The sequence below is a fragment of the Anomaloglossus baeobatrachus genome, unplaced genomic scaffold, assembly GCF_048569485.1.
Source record: "Anomaloglossus baeobatrachus isolate aAnoBae1 unplaced genomic scaffold, aAnoBae1.hap1 Scaffold_115, whole genome shotgun sequence".
NCBI lineage: Eukaryota > Metazoa > Chordata > Amphibia > Anura > Aromobatidae > Anomaloglossus > Anomaloglossus baeobatrachus.
The window spans coordinates 247,476-266,951 of NW_027441885.1; the positions used below are offsets into that span (position 1 = coordinate 247,476).

At 47.4% G+C, this 19,476-nt stretch overlaps 1 pseudogene; it reads left to right on the forward strand.

The window, feature by feature from the left end:
- Positions 1-5,828: 5,828 nt before the first annotated feature.
- Positions 5,829-6,035, forward strand: LOC142260503 (U2 spliceosomal RNA; annotated as a pseudogene).
- The last annotated feature ends 13,441 nt before the right edge of the window (positions 6,036-19,476 follow it).

Here is a 19,476-nt window from a genome sequence, read left to right on the forward strand (position 1 = left end):
TAAAAACCCATCTAGCGCTGGTTTATTGTGGATTTTTACTTAAAATCCTTTACACAGTTTATTAAAGGCTACTTTACACACTGCGATATCGGTCCCGATATCGCTAGTGTGGATACCCGCCCCCATCTGTTGCGCGACACGGGCAAATCGCTGCCCATGCTGCACAACACCGACCAGACCCGTCACACATACTTACCTGCCCGGCGACGTCGCTGTGACCGGCGAACCGCCTCCTTTCTAAGGGGGCGGTCCGTGCGGCGTCACAGCGACGTCACTGAGCGACCGCCCAATAGCAGCGGAGGGGCGGAGATGAGTGGCCGGAACATCCCGCCCACCTCCTTCCTTCCTCATAGCGGCTGGGAGGCAGGTAAGGAGAGGTTCCTCGTTTCTGCGGTGTCACACGGAGCGATGTGTGCTGCCGCAGGAGCGACGAACTACATCGTTACTGCTGCAGTAACGATAATCGAGAATGGAGACCCATGTCACCGATGAGCGATTTTGCACGTTTTTGCAGCGATGCAAAATCGCTCATCGGTGTCACACGCAGCAACATCGCTAATGCGGCCGGATGTGCGTCACAAATTCCGTGACCCCAACGACTCCGCATTAGCGATGTCGCAGCGTGTAAAGCCCCCTTTAGTGGGAGTGGTGTACAGGGTCTTAGCAGTAAAGAGTATTCCATATTTCTGCCAGATACCCACAGAGATATTGAAATCTGAAAAAAGAGACTTCTGCTCATTGAAGGTAAGAACTGCTCACATAGCGTTCAACTCCACAGCAAACGAGTGCTCTAGCACTGGCATCTCAGCAGGGATATTCCCCTACTACACATGTGTGTCTGGGTCCCTGTGACAGTTTACAGGACATAACTCAGGGCACCTAGACAGAAGGCAGAGGGACTACTTTCTATTTCTGGTGTAGAGCTTAGTACAATATATATATATATATACTATTACATGTGACACATGTACCTTGTATTACCATTATTCGCTGTATATGAACCCCTTTTCTCTGGGCATTATTTGTCTATAGCATTTTTCACGAACCTGAGGCAACTGAGAACCCTTCAGTGAAGGAATTCCACTAACCCTCACAATACCAACCAGGGGCCTCCCTGCAGTAACTCAGGTAGTTGTACCCATTCTCTTTCCGCATTCTATGTGTTCTTCTTCTTTCTTCTTTTTTTTCTTTTTTCTTCTTTTTATTTCTATCATGTAGTTCAGGGGTTTATAGATATATGTCCTGCATCTCATATTTCCTTTAGTGGTGCTTCTTACCCATTCTCATATCATTTACCCTAGTATTTCATGATCCTGAGGCGACTGAGAACCCTTTAATAAAGGAATCCTTTTTCACTTGAATTGTCAAGTGATACTTACCAGTGACTATCACGTAATGTTACAGGTAGTTGCATTTTCTTCCTCTTCTTTCTCTCCTTTCTTCTTTGTCACACGGTCCATTGTGTTATAGCCCACGTGTCATGATAACACTTGTACCATCTTTTCATTTAGATTCCACCTACAATTATTTACCGATTCCAGTTCTGAAATAGGCTTTCATGATCTACTCACTAGAATTCTCAAGTGCATAAGGTACTGAGACATATACATGTTCACACCATTATAAAGAACAAAGTATAAACATTGAGGTTTTTCTCACACCCATGTTCCTGTGTTCTTTGATATGATATGTGTTCATTTCCTTCACTATATAGGATTGCAAGTTTTCCATTTGTACCTTAATGGCAATGACGCTATACAATTGAACACATATCATCCTGTTATCCATATAGGTGTGTATTTACCTGCTTGACTATTTTTGGTTGTTTGATCCAGAATGTTTCTCCAGATAGGTCATGTGGAAATTTTCTTTCCTCAGTACAAATGTTTTCACTATGGCTTTGGAAAAATTTTTTGTATGTGCATCATGGTCATTTGACCCATTGTACTCTCAAGTAGCAATATATTGTACTGTTATGTTGTACTATGTACTAATTACGTGTTTATATGGTTTTGTAACCCTTTATGATCTTAGATAACTTTATCCTTGATAAAGACCTAAAAACAAGGTCGAAACGTTGGATGAATTATCCTTTTGCACAAATAAAGAATTTTCAGCATTCCAAGAGTTCTTTTCTTACGTTATTGATCACTATAGTGTGCCAGAGCTATTTCTATTGAATTGACTCTTATTTTTTCTGAGCACCTGCTATATACACAGTGACCCAGACATATTCAAGTTTCATTCAGAAGGCAGAGGGAAGCCTTAGCAGCTGAGCCTATATCTTGGCTTGTGAGCATTAGAACAGGCCGGCGATTACAGGGTAACATGAAAAATGTCCAGCTTGCATTATGACTAGAACATGACAATATCCTTTTAAGTACTAACCTATGATGCGTTCCTAAGCAGTTGATGTTATATGTTCTACATTTCATTTTCTGCATACTTTACAAGTAGTAGAATTTGCTTTGATATAGGCAACTGGATTTTCACAATGAAAAGGCAAAGGATAACGCCCGAAAAAGACGCCATACATTATGTCAGTGCCATCACTGACAAACCTGGATTGACCATGAAATACATCAATCCCCTTAAAGGTGAGTTAAAACAAGTTTTAACTAAATTGCCTTAATATTGTCATGCATTAGAATGACTGTCTTAGGTAATGATAAATATTTTCTACAGGAAGAGTAGTGTTTGCTGAAACTGAAATCGAAAAAGGGAGTTTTGTTGCAGAATATCGAGGCGACCTCACGTATGCACTTACGATGGTAGACAACTACTCGAGATTTATGGTTGTGGTACAAGTCAAAGATCTAATGGCCCATACTGCAGCGAAGGTCTTCCAAGCACACTTATGCAGACCTCATGGCTACTCAGAGAGAGTCCTCACAGATCAAGGCACAGCCTTTGAAGCGGAAATCTTCAAGGACTTCTGCAGCTTTTACCGATGCAGGAAGATGCGCACTACACCCTACCATGCTCAAACCAATGGTTATCAACCTGCTCAGGACTTTACCCCATATTCCAGATGTGGCCTTACAAGTGATTTATAGAGGGGTAACAATACGTTGGGATCACCGGATCTAATCTCCCTTTTTATACACCCTAAAATCTTGTTTGCTTTAGAATAAACAATAACATCATAAAGGTATAGCAGTACCGTTTCAAAGTTTCGGTGTCCCAAGCAGCATTCCATCAGCCTCTGGAAGGTTCCTGGCAAATTGCACAGCTCGAAGGGCATGCTTTTGAACTCGCAGAGACCCATCGGGGTGGCAAAGGCGGTCTTCTCCCGGTCTGCCTCAGCAACGGACACTTGCCAATAGCGACTAGTGAGATCAAGGGTAGAAAAATAATTTGCAGTTCTCAATGCAGCTAGCTATTCCTCAATACAGGGGAGTGGTGCTGTCCTTCTTCTTTAACAGGACCAACGGAGCTGCCCAGAGGCTACAACTGTCACGGATAACCCCAGCCTCCTTCATGTTGCTCAACATGTCCTTGGTACACTGGTAATGTGCAGGTAGTTTTGGCTTATATCTATCTTTGATGGGTGGGTGTGCACTTGTGGGGATGTAGTGTTTGACCCCTTTTATTCTTCAAAAGTCTAGCGGATGTTTGCTGAAGACTTGCTCGTATTCTTGCACTAGCCTGTAGACCCCCTTCTTGTGATGTGAAGGTGTGGAGTCAGTGCCTACGTGTAATTCCTTACACCACTCCTCTGGCTGACTTGGTGAGCTGTCACTGAATGGGTGGGCTGAAGCAATGGTGGATGCTGCTGTTTGGATAGCATGTGTATCTACTGAGAACAGCTTATCAATGGTGGCAAATCGGAGCAGCTTAATCTCTTGCTCTCCGCAGTTCAACACTCTCATGGGCACTCTTCCCTTCCATATTAATGAATAAAACTATGATGTAAATAGCATATAGATACCCCACAAATGCAGATAAAAGTAGGTTATGGGAAAAGGGGGAAGAGAGAAACAGGAAAATAGTGGAATAAAGTATACCTTCCAGGTGGGAGAGGAAATGGCAGCACAGCCAGTGGAGGTGAAGCAAGGGGAGCCTGCAACTAAAGAGTTGAGAGCGTTATCACATGGTGACTGAGCCTGATTGTAACGGGAGCATAGAGGTGCCGATCCTGTCTTACCTGCATTGGTGTAGAAGTGGGTGTCCTGTGGTGGAGTCAGCTATGTGCAGTGGTGGCCGTGGGTTCTTTTATGTGCGACCGTAGTAATAGCTGCGCCCACTTCCTGTATGGGAGTGGAATGCAGTGAGGGTAATGGAACGCACGCCTGTGTGACGCCCCTGGACTAATCCAGGGTGTCACAGGGAACTGCACTATTCTCTATCCTTGGTGCAGGGCCCACCCTCCTTGGTTCCGGGGTCCGCAACAGTGATTCTGTACTAAGAGCACAAATCCTAGTCACCCAAACACTACACTTGTCAGGCACACCAGGGGCGTGGTTCCAGCTGGGAAAGGAACCGCCCACCTATGAGTCAGACAGGCTGGTGGGAGGAGTCAGTTAGACAGTTGGTAGTAACTGAAAAAGAGAGAGGACCTGGGGATTAAGAGCTCCCTGAGGAGAGCCTGGCTGGGTCGCAGACAGTGGCCTGTACTTGACGGCTCAGAGATTAGCGGCGTCAGCACAGCGGAGGGATAGGACTTCCCACACAGAGCAGTCACAGAAAATCCCACGTGCCAGCTGGTCCCAATTAAAAAGAGGGACGGGACCCGAAGGTTTCAAGCCAACGGGGCCAGGGACACACACAGTATACAGTGTATGGAGGAAGGCTCCAGTCCACCACAGAATCACTGAAAGGGACCACCGCACGTGCAGTCACCGAGTGCAGCAGTACCAAGAGACTTTGTTTACCTCAGAGTCTGTGTCCACTGAATGCGTCATCACACCTGAGTGAGTACCCTGGCCCCCAGCGTCCTGCCGGCCCTATATCAATATAGGCTGTTCCTACCTATTCCCTACCCTGAGTCCCGGGGCCCCTACCTGCGGAGGGAATCACCACCAGGCTGCCCCAACACCATCAGCCCCGGCACTCCCATACAGCAGCGGCGGTATTCCTTATTACCGCACACCGCAGGTGGCGTCACAAATATTCTCCCCCAAAAAAAAACCTTTTTGTTTTTCATCAAAGTGTCTGCCGAGCAGTCCGACTGCTGCTAGGGCGTCACACCTGCGCATTTGTGTTTAACGTCGCGCATGTGCAGAACGGAGAAAAGGCTGCGCTCACTTCCTAATGAAAGGGAGTGAGACGCATCTGGGAAGGGAAGGGAAAAGATTAGGGTTTGGGGATGATAAAAGGGCTTTCTACGGGCAAGGATGGCAAAGGGTGGCAGTGACGGAAAGTCAGGCAGCCTGTCCTGTCCTGTCCTGTCCGTCCGTCTTTTTGTATCATGAATTGGAAAGACTGCAAGGGGGAGGGGAGGTGCTTGTGTCCAAAAGGAGGAGTTATTCAGATTCATTGCAGTGGGTGGCGGCTGCAAAAAGCACCATTCTTCTTGTTTTTGCTCTGCAAAACAGCCTTTTCAAGGGTTGGCTTGGTGACAAAATGTCTTCTGTAGGCGTGGGTTTGTCTCCCTCTCCCTAAGATGTGTCCGGTATAGGCCAGGGTGCCACTCAAGGCCGTAACCAATTCGGGTTATAGCTTCTCGGCCTTTTGGCTAAGATCAAGTGTAGTTTCGGAGGACGCTACCTTGGTCGGTACTGGAAGGTGCCTGGGATTGCATGTCTGCCGGCCTTGAGGAAGTGTGTGCGCCTTCTGGTGACACATAGCCCTCTTGTGCCTGGACGGTTCCCAGGCAACGGGAGGCGATCACCTTTGTTATTTTGAAGTCCTACTGATAAACAGAAAAAAAAAAAAATTAAATCTGTTGTTATCAGTTTAATATCTGATACGTCCCCTCTCTGGGGACCATATATTAAATGGATTTTTAGAACAAGGAGATGGAAAAAATCTTGCTCTGTCCACTGCACGCATTGACCTGGTATTGCAGTACCTCCAGGACCGGTGCACCCCTTCTTAACCCAGTTTCCAAAAGCAGAACTCAATTCACCTGATTCAAATGAGCCCCATTAGTGAATTGAAAGAAAGCAAAAACTTTATATGCACCTCAATTTGGCCAATTCACTTTTCACACTTTCACCCTTTTTTTTATCTTTCACACCTTTTACTTGCTTTATTGATGCAAAAAGCTGTGCCAAATAGCAAACTCATCTCCACTCAACTTGACCAACTCTGCTATGTCCCGTGCAGTATCTTATTCTCAGTCTTATCTAGATCATTTGCAATTGAATAGAATAGATCCCTTTTGGCTACTTATGACTGTGTAAAATATGTAGTTTTACTGGGCTGGGATGAGAGAATCCATTGAAGCATGGTGTAGGGATTGTGGTTCCTGTGTGCTAAGAAGAGAGGCTGGCACCAGCCAGAAAGCCCCATTGCAGCCAATAATCACTTAATAACTTTTTCAACTTGTCATCATATGGGAGGCCCCGTTGTTGGTAGACGTGCACCTTCTCAGTGAATGGCCGGTGAAATGCAGGCAACTCGATCTCTTCGATGTCATCATCCTCTGGCCCCTCTTCCGACAGGTGGGGCATCCGGGAGAGTGCATTGGCATTGACGTTGGTACGGCCGGCCCGGTACTTGATGGTGAAATCGTAGTTGGCTAACCTGGTCACCCACCGCTGCTCCAACGCGCCCAGCTTGGCCGTATCTAGATGGGTCAGCAGGTTATTGTCTGTGTACGCGGTGAACTTGGCTGCTGCCAGGTAATGGCGGAACCGCTCGGTGATAGCCCACACCAGTGCCAAGAGCTCAAGCTTGAAGGAGATGTAGTTCTCAGGGTTCCTCTCAGTCGGTCGGAGTTTTCGGCTAGCATAAGCTATTACCTTTTCCCTTCTGTCTTGGACCTGGGATAGAACAGCCCCCAAGCCCACATTGCTGGCGTCGGTGTAGAGGATGAATGGGCGGCTGTAGTCAGGGTACGGTAGGATTTCCTCTCCGGTCAGGGCTGTTCTCAGCTGGCGGAAGGATTCCTCATGCTTTTCTTCCCACACCAATGGGGCTACTAGGGATCTACCACCCTTGGTCTGTCCTACGAGGAGGTCTTGCATGGGGGCAGCCATCTTTGTGTACCCCTTAATGAAGCGACGGTAATATCCCACCAGGCCCAGAAACTGCCTCACTTCCCTCACTGTGGTCGGTCTCGGCCAGTCTTGGATGGCGGTGATCTTCTCGGGGTTGGGGGCGACACCTTCCGCACCAACCACATGTCCTAGGTACTGCACTCTGGGTTTCAGCAGATGACACTTTGAGGGCTTCAACTTCATCCCATACTTGGCAAGGGACGCGAACACCTCGGCTAGGTGCTCCAGGTGGGCTTCATACGTCTGTGAGTACACAATCACATCATCCAAGTACAGCAAAACGGTTCCATAGGCAGTCTTCTCTCGGTCTTCCGGTGCCACGGCCACCTGCCAGTACCCGCTGGTGAGGTCAAGGGTGGAGAAGTAGTTAGCGGTTCTCAGCGAGGCCAGGGACTCTTTGATGCGGGGCAGAGGGTAAGCATCCTTATGCGTTATCTGGTTAATCTTCCGGTAATCCACACACATCCGCATGGTGCCATCCTTCTTCTTAACCAGCACCAACGGAGCGGCCCAGGGACTACAGCTGTCCCTAATAACCCCTGCCTCCTTCATGTTCCTCAACATGTCTTTGGCGCATTGGTAGTGCGCAGGGGGAATAGGCCTGTATCTCTCTTTAATAGGGGAGTGTGTACCGGTAGGGATGTGGTGTTGAACCCCTTTAATCTGCCCAAAATCTAGAGGGTGCTTGCTAAAAACCCGCTCATACTCCTGTACCACCCGGTATACCCCTTCCTTGTGGTGTATGGGGGTATCATCAGTGCCGACATGTAGCTCTCGATACCACTCGCCTAACTCCCCCAGGGATGAGTGGGAACCGGCAGCAGGCGGTGTGACCGGGGGAACGGCTTCATGGATCCTGTGGGGATCTAGAGTGAGCAATTTGGCAAGGGTAGCGTACCGGGTGGTGCATGAATGCACACATATTGGTTTTATAATCTTATTGTATTACTTTATATTCTTATTTCACTTGTGCATATCTCCACCATAATCCTGGCTAAGAAATATAGCTTTTTTTGGGGTACACAGGTAGTAAGGTCTTCTTTCTATTTCTTTAGGGGTGATATAGCCTGGTGGAACTCTAGACCTCTAACATTATATATGCACCCTTTTTCTTTATGGTTCTTGGACACCTTATAACATTCTTCCATACATATATATCTTTCTCATAAATTATAAATAATTAGGCATTTTTATATATTTTATTTACATTTTCATAAATAACTTTTTACAAAGCATGGGGGACATTCTCACATACATATAATTTTCATGTACGCATTCTGAAAATTTACGCATAAACCGTACACACTCCTTTTTGTAACAATTTCTATAACTCATTCGCTGAACTCTCATCCCGGATATTCATTCTTACACCGAATTTCCTGTTATAACACAACATTCATGATTTTTATTCAATTTATTTTTATTTTTTAGGTTTATTAGTAGTGATGAGCGAGTACTAAAAAGCTCGGGTGCTCGAAGCTCGGGCCGAGCCTCCCAAGATACTCGTGTACTCGGCCCGAGCACCGAGCCCAATGTTATCCTATGGGAGACCCGAGTATTTTTGTGAAATGACCACCGGCAGCATGTAGAAACCCTAAAAATGGCACAAAAGTCTCCGAAGAGTGCTCAAATGACATGGCAACAGCATGGGGAAGACCCCTTGAAGCATTTATCACTCAAAAGTCACAGCTGTGAATAATTTTGTCCGCGTTTTACGCCATTTTTACGGACTCACCAGAAAACCTTCCAAAATGACACCAAAATGATTTTTCATAGCGGAAATGTTATGGGCACATACCCAATAGTGAGATAGAGCTAATGTATGTTACTTTTTGAGATCAATACATGAAAGATTTTACGTAAAACATTGTGTGGCACTCCGATGTCCCTGAGAAGAGACGTACATAAAGGCCTCTGAGTCTAATGTGCCCATTTTGAGGAACTGAGTCTTTGTAGTATTTTCCTTTGCCAGGGCAGTCCAAAATTGTGAGGTTCACCAATGCCCCTGCATACAGACGTGCATGATGGCCTGTAAACCTGAAGTGCCCATTGTAAGGAAGTGGGTCTATTGTAGTATAGCCCTTAGGCAGGGCAGCCAAAAATTGGGAGGCTCCACGTTGTCCCTGGATAGAGACGTGCATGAGGGCCTCAAAACATTAAATGTCCAGTGTCAGGAAGTGGGTGTATTATAGTATAGCCCTTAGGCAGGGCAGCCAAAAATTGGGAGGCTCCACGTTGTCCCTGGATAGAGACGTGCATGAGGGCCTGTAAACCTGAAGTGCCCATTGGAAGGAAGTGGGTCTTTTGTAGTATAGCCCTTTGGCAGGGCAGCCAAAAATTGGGAGGCTCCACGTTGTCCCTGGATAGAGACGTGCATGAGGGCCTGTAAACCTGAAGTGCCCATTGGAAGGAAGTGGGTCTTTTGTAGTATAGCCCTTTGGCAGGGCAGCCAAAAATTGGGAGGCTCCACGTTGTCCCTGGATAGAGACATGCATGAGAGCCTCAAAACATTAAGTGTCCATTGTCAGGAAGTGGGTGTATTATAGTATAGCCCTTAGGCAGGGCAGCCAAAAATTGGGAGGCTCCACGTTGTCCCTGGATAGAGACGTGCATGAGGGCCTGTAAACCTGAAGTGCCCATTGGAAGGAAGTGGGTCTTTTGTAGTATAGCCCTTTGGCAGGGCAGCCAAAAATTGGGAGGCTCCACGTTGTCCCTGGATAGAGACGTGCATGAGGGCCTCAAAACATTAAGTGTCCATTGTCAGGAAGTGGGTGTATTATAGTATAGCCCTTTGGCAGGGCAGCCAAAAATTGGGAGGCTCCACGTTGTCCCTGGATAGAGACGTGCATGAGGGCCTCAAAACATTAAGTGTCCATTGTCAGGAAGTGGGTGTATTATAGTATAGCCCTTAGGCAGGGCAGCCAAAAATTGGGAGGCTCCACGTTGTCCCTGGATAGAGACGTGCATGAGGGCCTCAAAACATTAAGTGTCCATTGTCAGGAAGTGGGTCTTTTGTAGTATAGCCCTTTGGCAGGGCAGCCAAAAATTGGGAGGCTCCACGTTGTCCCTGGATAGAGACGTGCATGAGGGCCTCAAAACATTAAGTGTCCATTGTCAGGAAGTGGGTGTATTATAGTATAGCCCTTAGGCAGGGCAGCCAAAAATTGGGAGGCTCCACGTTGTCCCTGGATAGAGACGTGCATGAGGGCCTCAAAACATTAAGTGTCCATTGTCAGGAAGTGGGTCTTTTGTAGTATAGCCCTTAGGCAGGGCAGCCAAAAATTGGGAGGCTCCACGTTGTCCCTGGATAGAGACGTGCATGAGGGCCTGTAAACCTGAAGTGCCCATTGGAAGGAAGTGGGTCTTTTGTAGTATAGCCCTTTGGCAGGGCAGCCAAAAATTGGGAGGCTCCACGTTGTCCCTGGATAGAGACGTGCATGAGGGCCTGTAAACCTGAAGTGCCCATTGGAAGGAAGTGGGTCTTTTGTAGTATAGCCCTTTGGCAGGGCAGCCAAAAATTGGGAGGCTCCACGTTGTCCCTGGATAGAGACGTGCATGAGGGCCTCAAAACATTAAGTGTCCATTGTCAGGAAGTGGGTGTATTATAGTATAGCCCTTTGGCAGGGCAGCCAAAAATTGGGAGGCTCCACGTTGTCCCTGGATAGAGACGTGCATGAGGGCCTCAAAACATTAAGTGTCCATTGTCAGGAAGTGGGTGTATTATAGTATAGCCCTTAGGCAGGGCAGCCAAAAATTGGGAGGCTCCACGTTGTCCCTGGATAGAGACGTGCATGAGGGCCTCAAAACATTAAGTGTCCATTGTCAGGAAGTGGGTCTTTTGTAGTATAGCCCTTTGGCAGGGCAGCCAAAAATTGGGAGGCTCCACGTTGTCCCTGGATAGAGACGTGCATGAGGGCCTCAAAACATTAAGTGTCCATTGTCAGGAAGTGGGTGTATTATAGTATAGCCCTTAGGCAGGGCAGCCAAAAATTGGGAGGCTCCACGTTGTCCCTGGATAGAGACGTGCATGAGGGCCTCAAAACATTAAGTGTCCATTGTCAGGAAGTGGGTCTTTTGTAGTATAGCCCTTTGGCAGGGCAGCCAAAAATTGGGAGGCTCCACGTTGTCCCTGGATAGAGACGTGCATGAGGGCCTCAAAACATTAAGTGTCCATTGTCAGGAAGTGGGTGTATTATAGTATAGCCCTTTGGCAGGGCAGCCAAAAATTGGGAGGCTCCACGTTGTCCCTGCATAGAGACGTGCATGAGGGCCTCAAAACATTGTTCCCATTGCAAAGGAGCGGGTCTCCTGTCGTTGTAATGTCCATTCTGCAAAGAATGGGCGAAAAAATTTACCACTGGGGGTATACCTAAAACAAAGGCCTAACTCTTGTAACGGTCATCATGGTGGCGCATGAGGAGAAGGAGGAGCAGTCCAGCGATTATCCAAAGTCCAGAAGTGTGTACCCATGGGTGACTGGAGGTACATGGCAAATTCCCGTTACAAACTTTAAATTCCGCTCTCATTTGCTGGTGGTGTGGTGAAGTCTGGCCCAATCCAACCCTTGTTCATCTTGATCAGAGTCAGCCTGTCAGCATTTTCAGTTGACAGGCGGGTGCGTTTATCTGTAATGATTCCACCTGCGGCACTAAAAACACGCTCTGACAAAACGCTAGCGGCAGGGCAGGCCAGGACTTCCAAGGCGTAGAGAGCCAATTCATGCCACGTGTCCACCTTGGATACCCAATAATTGTAAGGCACAGAGGAATGTCGGAGTACAGTTGTTCGATCTGCAAGGTACTCCTTGAGCATCTGGGCAAACTTAGGATTTCTTGTGGCACTACCCCGCACCTCAGGGGCTGTGGTACGTGAGGGGCTGAGAAAACTGTCCCACATCTTAAAGACTGTTCCCCTACCTCTGGCGGATTGGACTTGTGCCTCTCTCGGCTGTACGCCTTGGTTGTCCACTGATTCCTGACCTATGCCGCTAGCGTTTTGTGAGGGGAATGCTTTGCCTACTTCCGTGACTATGGCCTTCCGGAACTGCTGCATTTTGGTTGACCTCTCCGCCTCGGGAATAAGAGACATAAAGTTCTCCTTGTAGCGTGGGTCTAACAGTGTTACCAACCAGTAATGATTGTCGGCCAAGATGTTCTTAACGCGAGGGTCACGAGACAGGCAGCTTACCATAAAGTCAGCCATGTGCGCCAGACTCTTAACAGCCAGGACTTCAGTAGCCTGACCAACACGTTGACTGAACATGCTGTCCTCCTCCTCCTCCTCCTCCTCCTCATCTACCCTGTCCTCTGGCCAGCCACGCTGAACCGAGGATATGACTGGTGTGCATGTCATATCCTCAATTTGGCCGGAGATTTGCTCCATGTCTTCATCCTCCTCCTCGTCATAGTCCTCCACTGCACGTTGTGATGAGACGAGGCTGGGCTGTGTGTTATCACCCACACCCACTACTGTTTCTTGCTGCAACTCATCGCGCTCCGCCTGCAATGCATCATGTTTGGTTTTGAGCAGAGACCGTTTTAGAAGGCAGAGTAGCGGTATGGTGACGCTAATAATGGCGTCATCACCACTCACCATCTTGGTGGAGTCCTCAAAGTTTTGGAGGATGGTACATAGGTCGGACATCCATCTCCACTCCTCAGGTGTTATGTGTGGAGTTTGACCCATTTCCCGACGGCTTAGGTGATGCAGGTACTCAACAACTGCCCTCTTCTGCTCACATATCCTGACCAACATGTGCAGAGTTGAATTCCAACGCGTGGGGACATCACACACCAGTCTGTGAGCCGGAAGATGCAAACTGCGCTGAAAGCCGGCAAGGCCGGCTGAAGCAGTAGGTGACTTTCGAAAATGTGAAGACAGGCGGCGAACTTTTACCAGCAGATCAGACAGCTCTGGGTATGACTTTAGAAACCGCTGAACCACGAGGTTGAGCACATGGGCCACGCATGGAACATGTGTCAGCTGGCCTCGCCTCAAAGCCGCCACCAGGTTCCGGCCATTGTCACACACGACCTTTCCTGGCTTTAGGTTCAGAGGTGTGAGCCAGTGATCTGCCTGCTGTTTCAGAGCTGTCCACAGCTCTTCTGCATTGTGGGGTTTGTCACCTATGCAGATTAGCTTCAGCACAGCCTGTTGCCGCTTCGCCGAGGCAGTGCTGCAGTGCTTCCAGCTTGGGACTGGTGTGGAGGGTACAGTGGATGAGGATGCGCAGGAGGAGGAGGAGGCTGAAGAGCATGACATTCCGGAGCTGTAGAGTGTGGGTGAAACACTGACTGAGGTAGGGCCTGCAAACCTTGGTGTGGGAAGGACGTGTTCCGTCCCTCGCTCAGACTGGGTCCCAGCTTCCACAATATTAACCCAGTGTGCCGTCAACGAGATGTAGCGGCCTTGCCCACAAGCACTTGTCCACGTGTCTGTGGTTAGGTGGACTTTGGGTGAAACAGCGTTGTTCAGGGCACGTGTGATGTTTTGTGACACGTGGTTATGCAACGCGGGGACGGCACACCGGGAGAAATAGTGGCGGCTGGGGACCGAGTAACGTGGGACAGCTGCCGCCATCAGGTCGCGGAATGCTTCTGTCTCCACCAGCCTAAAAGGCAACATTTCCAGCGCAAGCAGTCGCGAAATGTTAGCATTTAGAACTGTGGCATGTGGGGTGTTGGCAGTGTATTTGCGCCTGCGTTCAAAGGTTTGCTGAATGGATAACTGAACGCTGCGCTGGGACAAGTACGTGCTTGATGATGGTGTTATTTCTGAGTAGGCAACTGCAGGTGCAGGACCGGAGGAGGCTTGTTCGCAGGCAGCATGGACAGGGGATTGGCTCGCATGCACAACCAGCGAAGACGTAGCAGTGACATTAGCAAGCACTGCTCCTCGACTCTGTTGTACTTCCCACAAAGTCGGGTGCTTGGCTGACATGTGCCTGATCATGCTGGTGGTGGTCAGGCTGCTAGTTTTGGTACCCCTGCTGATGCTGGCACGCCAGGTGTTGCAAATGGCCTTTTTAGAATCATCTGGATCCAACTTAAAAAACTGCCAGACTCGGGAAGACCTAACATTTGTACAGGCACCTTGTGTCGTGTTGTTGTTCCGGGGAACGGTTGCCTGACTTCTGCCTGGAGCCACCACCCTGCTTCTTACTGCCTGTTGGGATGCTACGCCTCCCTCCCCCTGTGCACTGCTGTCCTCGCTCTGCATATCCTCCTGCCAGGTTGGGTCAGTTACTGGATCATCCACCACGTCGTCTTCCTCTTCCGCACCCTGCTCCTCCTCCTGACTTCCTGACAATTGTGTCTCATCATCGTCCACCCCTTGTTGAGACACGTTGCCAACTTCGTGAGAACGTGGCTGCTCAAATATTTGGCCATCTGTACATACGATCTCCTCATGACCCACTTCAACATGAGCTGGCGAGAGGCCAGAATGTGCGAATGGAAACGTGAACAGCTCTTCCGAGTGTCCAAGTGTGGGATCATTAATGTCCGAGGACGTGTACTCAGCCTTGTGGTAGGAAGGAGGATCAGGTTCTGAAATGTGCGGTGCAGTATCACGGCTACTGACACTTGACCGTGTGGAAGACAGAGTGTTTGTGGTGGTGCCAATCTGACTGGAAGCATTATCCGCTATCCAACTAACAACCTGTTGACACTGGTCTTGGTTCAAGAGCGGTGTACTGCTGCGGTCCCCAAGAATTTGGGACAGGACGTGCGAGCGACTAGATGTGGCCCTTTGTTGTGGCAAAATTAGAGCTTGCCCACGACCTCGGCCTCTGCCTGCACCACCATCACGTCCACTTCCTTGTTCCTTGCCAACGCCCTTGCGCATTTTGCAATGCTGTGCTGACGTGTATTCACTAGACTTGGGCGTTATATCAAAGTTTGTGCAAATTGTGCACCTGTACGCTGCCACCGACAGGCACACACGTGCGGTTTTTAAATGCAAGCACGGACGCACTAAGAACCTAACAGGTTTTAGGAGCAAAAATTAATGACGAGAACTCTGACACTATCAGCCACTGCTGACTGACGTGTATTATACACTACACTTGTGCGTTATATAATAGTTTGGTAAAAACGCACACAAGTGCACCTGTACGCTGCCACCGACAGGCACACACGTGCGGTTTTTAAATGCAAGCACGGACGCACTAAGAACCTAACACAGGTTTTAGGAGCAAAAATTAATGACGAGAACTCTGACACTATCAGCCACTGCTGACTGACGTGTATTATACACTACACTTGTGCGTTATATAATAGTTTGGTAAAAACGCACACAAGTGCACCTGTACGCTGCCACCGACAGGCACACACGTGCGGTTTTTAAATGCAAGCACGGACGCACTAAGAACCTAACACAGGTTTTAGGAGCAAAAATTAATGACGAGAACTCTGACACTATCAGCCACTGCTGACTGACGTGTATTATACACTACACTTGTGCGTTATATAATAGTTTGGTAAAAACGCACACAAGTGCACCTGTACGCTGCCACCGACAGGCACACACGTGCGGTTTTTAAATGCAAGCACGGACGCACTAAGAACTTAACACAGGTTTTAGGAGCAAAAATTAATGACGAGAACTCTGACACTATCAGCCACTGCTGACTGACGTGTATTATACACTACACTTGTGCGTTATATAATAGTTTGGTAAAAACGCACACAAGTGCACCTGTACGCTGCCACCGACAGGCACACACGTGCGGTTTTTAAATGCAAGCACGGACGCACTAAGAACCTAACACAGGTTTTAGGAGCAAAAATTAATGACGAGAACTCTGACACTATCAGCCACTGCTGACTGACGTGTATTATACACTACACTTGTGCGTTATATAATAGTTTGGTAAAAACGCACACAAGTGCACCTGTACGCTGCCACCGACAGGCACACACGTGCGGTTTTTAAATGCAAGCACGGACGCACTAAGAACCTAACACAGGTTTTAGGAGCAAAAATTAATGACGAGAACTCTGACACTATCAGCCACTGCTGACTGACGTGTATTATACACTACACTTGTGCGTTATATAATAGTTTGGTAAAAACGCACACAAGTGCACCTGTACGCTGCCACCGACAGGCACACACGTGCGGTTTTTAAATGCAAGCACGGACGCACTAAGAACCTAACAGGTTTTAGGAGCGACAATTGCTGAGAAGTCTGACACTATCAGGACTGTTTTAGACTGTGTACACCAGCCCCAGATATGATGAAGGCTGGTATACGGTCACCACTAGGAATGGCTATATACCCTGCCTGCCTGCCTGCCTGCCTGCCTGTATACTGCTACAATAGTCCTGACAAGGACTCTTTTGGTCACTAGCCTGTATTCCAACCTGGCTATACCCTGCCTGTATACAGCAACAATAGTCCTGAGAAGGACTCTGCTACTGTACTCCGACCTGGCTATACCCTGCCTGCCTGTATACAACTAGAATAGTCCTGAGAAGGACTTTTGGTCACACTGTTTGCAGCCCTGCTACGGAAATAGCTATAAAGGGCCGCAAACCTTTCCCTGAAGCAGCGACCCTCTCCCTGCACTGACTGTCTGGATAGCTGTGAGCAGAGCACAGCGCGCCCGCCGGTATAAAGGCTCGGTCACGCTGTGCAGGCCGGCCAATCACTGCAATTCCACAACTAACAGGGCTGTGGCATTGCAGTGGTCTGCCAGCCAATCCCTGCATGAGGGCTGGCTCTCAAAAGAGCGCCAACATGCAGGGATGAAGACCACGAGTACAGCACGAGTATCGCGAGATTACTCGGTCCCCGTCGAGTAGACCGAGTACAGTGATACTCGTGCGAGTACCGAGTAGTAACAAGCATGCTCGCTCATCACTATTTATTAGTAAAATGGCTTACACTCCCCTTTTTTCCACTTTTTTCTTCACTACTTTTATAAAGAAATTTTTCCTTTCTTTATTCTTAATGCAATTTTATATAGCAACACCACCATTTTTTGCCACGAACATAATTTTTCTTGTCCGTCATCCCGTTCACCCTTACAGGGTTGTGGACAGATGCACTTGTCACTACACTTCTAAGACTCAATACAGGGTCTGGAGCTCAATGCTCCCTTTTTGTTTTTTTTTTCTTCTTTTTTTTCTTTTTTTCATTTTGTCCTTCTTCTTCTTCTTTTTCTGATTTTTGTCTCAAAAAGCTGATGAAATTTGAAACACTATACCCCAGTGATTTTATAAATGTTTCTCAATATATCACTTGAGAACTTTTATGGCCGGTATTGTAACAGTTGACCATCCCGGCAGTATTTGAAATACAGCAGTCAGTCCTCTGACGTAGCTCCATATGTGTATATATAGAGGTTCTTCCTCCTTTGATTGCATACTGTTCTTTTTTTGCCCTGATGAAGGAGACAGTGATCTCTGAAACACATTGACCGGAAAAAAGAATAAAGAGATGAAATAATTAACATCAGTTTCCTTTGGTGACAGCGCGGCACGCACCCGATTTTCCTCCTATACGTTATTGCTCTTCTACTAGGGGCTGCGGCTGTCGCCATTTGTAACGTGCATTTAGGGGTTGTGACTGGCACAACCTTAATAGGTGAGTGCAACTACTATTAATTATTTGTTACCTTACCAGGTAAGACCCTAATTTGTGCGTCTGCTCCAGAGTTATTTCCCTGATTATTAATATCTGACAGGCAGTGATTGATCCTGCATTCTCACCTTCCTCTCTGTTGCACATTCTTATTGTTCCTATATGCACTCTATTTCCATCAGACTTTTTTTGTCCTTCGGTGGGGCTCTAACATATGTGCACCATTTATTATTTATTTTTATGGATTCCTTTCTTTTTTCATGCTAGCGTTCATTATGCAGTAGTCATTCATGATATATCTTATATTTGTGAATCCATTAGGGCTCTATATGTCTGGTGCATCACATTGGGTCTTTTCAGTGCACAATAGGCACCTTTTTCTGTTATGCTCTGCTGCCACCTTATGGACATCCTATCAGTGATGCCAGAAAAAAATGGACATGTCTCCGTGCAGCAATCACGGACACGCGGGTACGCCGCACGGAGACACGTGCAGTGAAAAATCACTGATAATCATTATAATGGATCTGCGTATCTCAGTGATTCTGTTATGTTTAAAAAAAAGCACAAACGTACCAGAATCACTGACGTGTGAAACAGGCCTTATAGTGTTTTGATTTATGTATGTATTATACAACTTCTGTGGATCTTGTATGAGTGACTTTTCTTCATTTTATTGGATTGTTTTAAAATATTGAAATAAAGTCACGCTTCCTATGCATCCTTTTGTATTCTGATTGGCTACTATAATACAGTTTTTAGGCACTGAGATCGATACCAGAGGCATGGTCTTCCGCTTACCAGAGGATAAGCTCAAAAGGCTAAGGGACATAATAGAAGGGTTTAGTGCTGTTAATAAGGTGGCATTAAGATAAATGAAATATATCTTCTCGGTCTTCTCGTTTTCTTGCTGAGTTGTGCCAATGGACAGAGTTTTTTCTAGACATTTGCTATTGGAAACTCAGGGAACCAAAGCTCCTGGATAGAGTTGAACGCGGTTCGTGGTTCGTGGTTCTCCAGTTCTAGGCTCGAGTGATTTTGGGGCATGTTCTAGATCGAACTAGAACTCGAGCTTTTTGCAAAAGCTCGATAGTTCTAGAAACGTTCGAGAACGGTTCTAGCAGCCAAAAAACAGCTAAATCATAGCTTGGTTTCTGCTGTAATAGTGTAAGTCACTCTGTGAATCAAACTATTATCACATTTCAGTGTATAGTGTGCGTGAACAGCGCCTTCAGATCACTGCTGTTTCTATAATGGCGATCGCCATTTTTTTTTTTTTTTTCTTGTCTTCCTTCCCTAAGTGCGCGCGTCTTGTGGGGCGGGCCAGCATGTCAGCCAATCACAGACACACACACAGCTAAGTTGACTTTGAGCCAGAGAAGCAACGGCATGTGTGATAGGATCTGCATGTCACATGTCCCTGCATTATAAAACCGGACATTTTCTTCACGGACGCCATTATCTGCCTTCTGCGTCTTTGGTGTCAGACATCACTGTCGCAGCTCCGTCCTCCTGAGTCCTATAGCCGATACAGCTGTATGCGCTGCATACACAGCGTTAGACAGCATAGGGAGAGCACTTTATAGCAGTCCTTTTAAGGGCTCAAACCGGCAGGGTCAGAGAGCCATAGGTGACAGGTCCTGCAAACAGCAACAGCATCTGTGTAGCCAAGGTCAGGGATTTCCTCCCTGCATTTCACCATTAGGAGGGAATAGAAAGGCA